Source organism: Hypanus sabinus, unplaced genomic scaffold (assembly GCF_030144855.1).
Source record: "Hypanus sabinus isolate sHypSab1 unplaced genomic scaffold, sHypSab1.hap1 scaffold_1217, whole genome shotgun sequence".
NCBI lineage: Eukaryota > Metazoa > Chordata > Chondrichthyes > Myliobatiformes > Dasyatidae > Hypanus > Hypanus sabinus.
Window position 1 is genome coordinate 112366 of NW_026779278.1, and position 9461 is coordinate 121826.

General features: G+C 45.7%; 1 non-coding gene across 1 annotated transcript; it reads right to left on the bottom strand.

Moving 5' to 3' along the window:
- Positions 1-8380: 8380 nt before the first annotated feature.
- Positions 8381-8474, bottom strand: trnai-uau (transfer RNA isoleucine (anticodon UAU)). The gene is made up of 2 exons: positions 8437-8474; positions 8381-8416 (listed from the first exon to the last, which is right to left on the bottom strand). It is a non-coding gene; the product is annotated as a tRNA-Ile (tRNA).
- Between the last annotated feature and the right edge of the window lie 987 nt (positions 8475-9461).

The following is a 9461-nucleotide window of genomic DNA, read 5'->3' on the forward strand; positions in this document are numbered from 1 at the left end:
GCTTTTTTTCAACATCCTGCCTTACAGTGAACTGACTTGTCAGCGGCTTGCCTTTCAATGTACATTTGAATGTCTATCATCTCACATATAACCATATGACAATTACAGCACGGAAACAGGCCATCTTAACCCTTCTAGTCCGTGTCGAATGCTTACCCTCACCTAATCCCACCGATCTGCACTCAGCTCATAACCCCCCATTCCTTTCCTGCCCATATACCTATCCGTTTTTTTAAATGGCAATATCGAACCTGCCTCTACCACTTCTACTGGAACCTTGTTCTACACAGCTACCACTCTCTAAGTAAAGAAGTTCCCCCTCGTGTTACCCCTAAACTTTTACTCCCTGTCTCTCAACTCATGTCCTCTTGTTTGAATCTCCCCTATTCTCAATGGAAAAAGCTTATCCACGTCAAATCTATCTATCCCCCTCATAATTTTAAATACCTCTATCAAATCTCCCCTCAACTTTCAACGCTCCAAAGAATAAAGACCTAACTTGTTCAACCTTTCTCTGTAACTTAGATGCTGAAACCCAGGTAACATTCTAGTAAATCTCCTCTCTACTCTCTCTATTTTGCTGACATCTTTCCTATAATTCGGTGACCAGAACTGCACACAATACGCCAAATTTGGCCTCACGAATGTCTTGCACAATTTTAACATTACATCTCAACTCCTATACTCAATGTTCTGACATATAAAGCCCAGCATATCAAAAGCTTTCTTCACCACCCTAACCACGAGATTCCACCTCCAGGGTACTATGCACCATTATTCCTAGATCACTCTGTTCTACTGCATTCCTCAATACCCTACCATTTATTAAGTATGTTCTATGTTGAATAGTCCTACCAAAGTGCAGCACCTCACACTTATCAGCATTAAACTCCATCTACCATCGTTCAGCCCACTCTGCTAACTGGCCTAAATCTATCTGTAAACTTTGAAAACCTACTTCATTATCCATAACGGCACCTATTGTACTGTCATCTGCATACTTACTAATAAAATTTACTTTCCTATCATCCAGATCATTAATGTATATGACAAACAACATTAGACCCAGTACAGATCCCTGAGGCACACCACTAGTCACCGGACTCCAACCTGACAAACAGTTATCCACCACTACTCTCTGGCATCTCCCATACAGCCCCTGTTGAATCCATTTTACTACTTCAATATTAATACCTAACGATTGAACCTTCCTAACTAACATTACGTGTGGAATCTTGTCAAAGGCCTTACGGAAGTACATATAGCAAACATACACAACTTACCCTCGTCAACGTTTTCTTTATCCTCTTCAAAAAATTCAATGATTGTCAAACATGACCTTCTACGCACAAATCCATGTTGACTGCTCCTAATCAGACCCTGTCTATCTAGATAATTATATATACCATATCTAAGAATACTTTCCATTAATTGACCCACCACTGACGTCAAAATTACTGGCCTATAATTTCTAGGTTTACTCTTAGAACCCTTTTTCAACAATGGAACAACATGCGCAATACGCAAATCCCCCGGCACCATCCCCGTTTCTAATGACATTTGAAATATTTCTGTCAGAGCCCCTGCTATTTCTGCACTAATCTCCCTCAAGGTCCTAGCAAATATCCTGTCAGGTTCCAGAGACTTATCCACTTCTATATTCCTTAATAGCGCCAGTACTTCTTCTTTAATCAGCTTAGGGATTTGTTAAGTAACGGTGGTAGCGGGGTAACACACCGACGGGAATAACGTAAATAGACCCAGTAGTCATGAAAGTCATCTGATTGATAGGGTTATTTATTTCCAGTAAGTGAACACTAATCCGATGGTGAAATATGTTGTACTCTTTTGGACGTGTTTATCTCCAGTTTGTAATCTCCACACAGTTGGTGCCCATCATTGTAATGTCCCCATTGTGGACAAATATTTAAGATTGCTTTATAAAGATTTTGACTCTGAGATCGACGCTGCTCCAGGTAGCCGGGCACAGTTAAATCTGGCGAAAGGGAATGTCCGATGTTCAAAAGAAAAGATCATTCCAAAATCATAACTTTTCACCAGAGTTCAGAAGTCCCATCCTGACTGTGCCTTTTCTATAAGCCCACAGCGATTTCTGCCCTCAGCTGTCACTGAAGTTTATAGTCTGACAGTAAATTGGTCCCAAAGTAAAGAATAATTTAATGCGATGACTCCACCTGATCTGAACCAGGATGCGAGTCGCAGTTGCTCCCTGGAGCAGATCGATTTGTCGTGAGATACAGTATGTAATCTTTGTCACTGTCTACTGAGTTTCGAAATGAAGCCTGAATCGAACAGCACATCACAACCATTGGCTCGAATGGGTTTTTGTGTCTTTTAGTTCCTGCGCTGTGGAGCAGGGTCCGGGGTTACGTGCTGATGTGTGTGACGTGCAGACTTCTGTGCGTGTTGTCAACTGAACATTACTCTGATTGTGTTCACTTACTGTTTGGTCCCACGGAATTCCGGTGCTCGGATTCGCTGGTAACAGAATCAGGAACTCAGCACAGAGTAAACACAGAGACTGTACTAGGTGGGCAACGTTACGATGAGTTCAAAACGCCCACTTGTGACGGCAGTTTTTCTAGCGTTTCATGTTGTGGTGCGATCCGGAGTCCTCATAACAGGTCTTCATCTGGATCGCGGTCTCCGGACTCCGGGTGTTGTAGCCGTCCTTCCTTTCACCCTTGAGCCAATTAGTCACACCTGCGGATCATTGTGGCTTGTTTGGACTCAAGGAGGCGCACCTGATGCCCATCGGCTGGTAGTTGGATATATGGGGCTCTGAGAATGAGTCTAGTTGGGGGTCGTCCTGATCTGAATCTGATTTGTTCTGCTTCCCTGGTAGGTGCTGGTCCCGCGGTTCCGTCCGGTTTGCGTTGCTCGCGCTGTCCATCCCGTTTATCCCGTTTTGACCTCTTTGGCCTGTGTTGCGCTGGTCGCCCTGTTTTCCCTGTGCAGACCCGTGCGTCATGTTTGTCCTGCTGGAGCCGTTCGCCGGGTCTTAGTTCCTGTTCGCCCTGGCTTGGAGTACCCACCGCTAATCAACTAGTTCTGTGAGTCAGCCTCGGAGTCACCCTGGACTTAATCCGCTTCCTATCCACAAGTATCTGTCAGTGATATTTAAAATTAAACTTTGAGTTAAATCTCACTGTTGATAACAATGTCGATGTGCACTGTATTGTGCTCCTCCGGTACCTATTAATACCGCCATTAATTGTATACCCGTGGTCTTCTACTGCCGTTGCCCATTCTGTTCAATGTTCGACAAGTTACGCGTCCAGCGATGCCTCTCTGCACAGTGCAGTAGTTCGTGATTATTTGAGTTACTGTCGTCTTCCTGGCAGATTGAGTCAGTCCCGCCTTTCTCCACTAATCTCTCATCACCAAGACGATTTTCTCTCTCAGAAATGCCGCTACCTGATTTTTTTTTTCCCAGCACCATTCTCCGCAAACTGAGACTGTTGAACTTGACAATCCCAAGAGTTCAGCAGTTCCTGCGATATTCGAACTGAACCTTCTGGCACCAATAAACATTCCACTCTCAAAATCACTGAGATCACATTTCTTCTCCATGGTGATGTTTGTTTGGAGACAGAACGAACCTTGTACCAAGAAATAGGACAGGCAGAGACCCGCTGATAAAGCTGTGGGTTTAGTTAATGATTATCAGCAGGAGCTGACTGAACATTAACAAGGTAAGAAGCCGTATATACTGAAATATAAGCATCACAAAGGCAGTCAGCCATATTTATGAACACGAATGTGATTGATAATGTTGATCGACATTAGAAATGTAGCAATTCGCTTTTAAGTGAATTAATAATTCCTTTCGTCTAATTGAATGCATCGACTTCCTGTGCAATTCCCGCGGGAAACCGAGGCAGTTGACAGTGTTATTGGAATCGCTGTACTTTCAACCCAGCTCCGAATCATCAGCAAAGGCTCGGGAGGTGCGAGCTTCCCGCGTCTCGGAACTGTCCCCGGGCTACTGCTTGCAACAGCAGGAAGCCGATCCGTCCACACTCGGGGCTTTACCGATCCCTGGCTGAGGTAACTGAAGATTCGTTTTGTTTATTCCTTCACTGGCGGGATAGACACTATCTGTCCATCCTAGACTGCATTTCAGTTGGTGGTCAAAAGCATTGAACCACCAACATTGGAGATTACAGCCGGGGCGGGGGGTGGTCGTGGGGTAGGCGGTGTAAGGAGTTGATGGTTTCATTATATGGTCGGTTGGTGAGACCTGTTTTGGATCACCGTCTGCAGTGTTGTTTCCTTTCTGTCAGATGTGAGTGGGTAGGTGGGAAATCCAAAGAAGTTTTACCATACAGATATCTGCCCCCGTGAGTTTTTCTATGAGGAATCTATAGTGATCTTGACTTGTGGTGTTGCATAAAACAGGGAAGACATGTTTGTATGCAGTACAGTTTTTTTTTTAAATAAAAATGCACTCGATTGTATCCGCGGATATTTAATTTCATTGGTATCCCGCATTCACCATGAATGATGATCTTGGCTCATCAATCCTGCATCTCACCTGTAACATCTCACTCATTTGTGTATCAATGGCCACTATACTGTAGGATTACAATATTAGCTGAAAGTCTCTCCTTCTCCTGAGTTCTTCCTGCCACACCCTGGGCTCGTAGCTTGTAACTCTTACCTGACCAGGTGTTGCATTACATTAAACCTCTGGTAGTTCTAACTAACAGAAAAAAACGATTCCTGGCAAACCCAATGAGATAAAAGGTGCAAGATGACACTTCACAATGAATACAAACGTTAGAGAAAACTTTACTGATATACTGTACGTCATTGAGGTGGGTACACACGGGCGGGAGAGAGGTTGCACAAGATGTGAGTGAATGAGGAGATGGAACCATGTGTGTGAGGGATCAAGGACAGTCACTGGTGGTCATTCAGCAATACATGGGCACTGAATAATACGATAGAAAAAGAACCTAAAATGACAAACCCAGATCATTGGCTGCGCTTCGGCAAGTCGGAACAGTGGCATGGATCTAACAAAAATAAACACAACGATGGCGACCCAGAATGAGAGGCCGTGAGAGATCTGGATCTCACTGCCTTGTCTGAACGGGTGAAAGATGGATCTACTCAGACAGACGGAGCAGTGTCCCGAAGGTGCGGTTACTCGGTTTAACTTCTCTGTCTGCAAGAACACAACAGGTGGAAGGGCCGCTTCCCGCGCCCTGGAATGATGTAAAACAATTATAGACACCGGCTATCGATCCAGGTGAAGGTTTGACCGATGCGGGGCCGGGTGAGGAAGGTAAAGTTCCCGGGATAAACCTCAGTGGATGAGTGGAGTCTCGGCATCACCACCTCATCACGCTCCCAGGACCAGGGCAAGAGGGGCTGAGCGGGGGCTCATCTCAGTCGGTATGTTGTGAAGGTCCCACATCACAGACCGACCCCGGCAGGTTATGTCCAGCAAGCGCAGAGAGGCCGCCGGATCGGGGAAGTTAACTGGGTGCATTACCTTACATCAGACGTCCACACTCGGGACCGGTCTCAGTACTCACCGATGAGAACTTGTTTTCACGCCCGGACAGTGAACCCTCCCCCGGATTCCCGACACTGGGGGTGATGGTCGTCTCCTAATCCGGATCCTACAGACGATCCGCCGCCGCCGCCGACCCACTTCAACACAGAACTGAAGGGAAGTCAGGACTGTAATTTATGTCATCAGAGCTGGGGGCGGAGCCTCGGAAACAAGGCCGATCTGCGGTAAAATGGGAGCAGGAATAGGTTCACGTGACTTACACGTACATGTACGTCCACGATATTTTGCAAAATGTTGCAATTTTCCCTGTCAGCTGAGATTCTAACAATAAAACTTTCTTAAGAATATGCGAATATATCACAGATCTTGTAGCTATGTTTAGATTATGATGAGATCTGAAGGATTATTCTAAAGTGGACTGTTCCTTTAAACGAGAGAGTGAGAGGGAGCGAATAGCGTGTGCTCATTTTGCAGCAGAGAGACAGAAAGTCTGTGAGTTGTCTTGGAAACTGAAAGGCGGAACTATGTGATGGACAGTTCGTGTTCACCACTTGGAGATATATACAAGGTCGTTGACTTTTTAATCAGACACACTCCTGAGACACACAGGACACACCACAGGAGACACACGACTCCTGAGGCAAGGAGGACACTGGTGAGCTTTTTGCGCACACGACGATGGTGGGGTTTTTGCTCGCAGTGTGGACAAAGGGGTGGCCGGTGGGGAGATATCGGTGTGTTTAACCCTGGTCTGGGGTTGATAATTCCGCCGCAGAAAACGGCATCCCCTTTTCTGTGGCCACAAGTTGGTAACTTTTAAATAAGTTTCGGAAGGAAGGAGGACGACGTGGAGGATCCGCACCGGCATTGGAAGACAAACCAACACTCTAACTCTCTCTCTCCAACTCTGCTCAAACCAAATTCAGGAACTGAACTGATTACTTACCATCCCACCGTGAGACTGTATCACCCAATCACCTGAGCTGTTGGATGATGCTAAGAGGGATTTACTGTTGAAAATTGTTCGTAAGTTAAAGATTAATGAGACCACTCGCATGAGGAAGACTCAGATACTGCTGAGTCTGAGATATAGAGATATAGCACAGCATTTTCTAGCCAAGGGGACATTTGAAGACGAGGTGTGGGGAATGTTTGCTGAAGGTAAAGTACTCACTAAGACTGAGGTTCACCCTCAGTTAGCAAAACAGAAGTATGTGTGAGATGAAACTAAAACAGCTCGAGGCTGAAGAGGCAGAAAAACAGAGACAGTTCGAGAGGGTGATGTGGGAGCGGCAGGATCAAGCGTCAGGACAGGGTAAGGAGCTGGTGGTACCGTTTAATGTCAGCAAAGAAGCTAAGTTAGTACCACCATTTGATGAAGCTCAGGTCGACCGGTATTTCCTACATTTCGAAAAGGTGGCCCGGAGTCGGAAATGGCCGAGGGATCAGTGGGCTGTCATGTTACAAAGTGTGTTGAAGGGGAAGGCTCAGCAGTCGTATTCTGCCCTGACCCTTGAACAGTCAAAGAATTATGATACAATGAAAGATACAGTGCTTCAAGTCCAAGAGTTGGTTCTGGAGGCGTATAGACCAAAGTTCAGAGATTTAAGAAACTCCGGGAACCAAACTTATGTGGAGTTTGCCCATGAGAAACAGCTGTACTTCAGTCGCTGGTATACCTCGGAAGCGGTAACTGAGGGTTTGGATTGCTTGAGAGAGCTGGTTGTGATTGAAGACTTTAAGAAGTGCGTTCCGATGATGAAAGGGCATACCGAGATGAAAAGGATGCCGCTAACTTGCGGGAGTCTGCTAGGTTAGCAGACGGGGTTGTTTTAACCCACAAGGTTGAATTTACTTTTGGCTGAGAGTTTCCCAGAGAGTAACTGGGAGGATCAGGGAAAACTGGAATTTGAATCTGCGAGTAGTATTGAAAGCCGAGAAGAGGCTGCCGTCCCGATTGCCTGTGAAATACCTGTGAATTTCCAGGGTGTTGAACCTTGTGTTGAAATTCGGTTAAAGTCTGAGGTGTCTTACTTGATTAAAAAGGAATGCAGTATCTTTGAGCCAGATGGACTTGGTTCAGTGAATAAAAGTTTAACCTAGGAGCCAGTGTAAATTGAGGAATCCCAGTTATTTGTGTTGGACGGTGTTCTAAAAGTTGGTGATGTGAATTTTATTGGAAATATGGAGAAATGTGCTGTTTCTGGATTTTTGAATACAGAACTTGGGAAGTTTGGACTGGTTTCGCGACCTTTGCCCCTGCTTGCCGGCCAATGGCCTGTAAATGTATGTGAATATGTATTGAGGCTACGATTAATATCTCTTTTTTTTTTCGCAGGTGCCTGAAACAATTCGCCGGTGCAAGTAAATATTGAGTTTAATTGACAACACAACGAACCAAGATGAGGTGTAATTAGAGGGTTTCTGACACATAGTTTTAGGAAAGGTAGAGATCTTTGCTTCAGCATTTGGTTAAATGAACTAAGAAGACAGGAATGTGGGGGACAATTCTGCCTTAATTCAGCAAAGGAACCATCTGCTCAGACACTTTCAACAACGGGAAGTGAGGCTGCGCGTGTTGAACTAAAGAACCAAACAGGGAGATTGTTTGTAGCCCTGCGAGCAAATGCCTTTTAGTGAATGAGGGAGGATCTCTTGCAACGTTTGTAAACTTACACTCTCTTGCTCAGATCACACTCAAAGGTGCATCGATTCGCAGTTAAATACAAATAACAATCTCAGAAGCACATAATCAAATGTAACATTTTAGTGGAATGCTCAGCTTCAGAGACGCTTAGTCACTCGGGCACTGCAAGCATTAAAAATCACGAGTGCTCTAGGTGAGAGTCGAACTCACAGCCTCGGCATTTCTCCGCCGCGTACTGGCGTATAATTACCGCGCGCTACCCGATTGCGCCACCAGAGCCCAGTGCTGCAAAGGCACATAAGGAAAGAAAATTTAGGAAAAAATTACAGATATAGAGCCTAAAAACATACAGCACGTGAAAAGGCCATTCGGCACACAATGTATTGCCATACTAGCTAAAAAGCAGATCAAAGGCACTCAAACTCTAATCCCTCCTTCCGACCCTGTCCATATCCCTCAACCTTCCTTACATCCATGTGCATATTGAGTCAGCAAATGTGCACATCAAATACCACCTATAAATTTGCTGATAATGCAAACATTGTTGGTCGAATCTCAGATGGAGTCGAGACAGCGAACGGGGGCGAGATATGTCAACTAGTTGAGTGGTGTCGCAGCGACAACCTTGCAATGAATGTCAGTAAGACGAAAGAGCTCATTGTGTACTTCAGGAAGGAGAGAGATACCAATCCTCACAGAGGGATCCGAAGTGGAGAGAGGGAGCAGTTTTTCAGGTTCCTTGGTGTTAAGATCTCTGAGGACTTAACCTGGTCCCGACATATCGATGCAGTTATGAGGAAGGCAAGACAGCGGCTATCCAGTACTTCATTAGGAGATTAATGAATGAACTCAAAAAACTGCTGGAGAGCATTCTGACAGGCTACAGCATTGTCTGGTATGGTGGGGGGGGGGAGGTGTTACTACGATACCGGAAGGGAAGATGGGGAGATGGGGAGCCTTATGATCATGCGGATGTAAGCAGAGAGCTACGGATGGTGGAGAACAAGTGAGCACTCGGTACTCAGTAGGCGAACTTTTCATGAGCAATGGTGGCAGGCGACAATTACAGTCTGAGTATTAAAGGAACAGCGGCATCTCACCATTCTCCGGCGGAAAGCAGAGACGAGACTTGGATGGCAGTGTCGCAAGGACTGGGCGGTGGAACGAACCCAGGTGCTGAAAACTGGCGCGGTGGCCGAGTCGGGAGGCGTTACCGTCGTAGCGAGCGTGGAATGGGTGCCAAGGAACTTTACCCGGAGTCTTGGT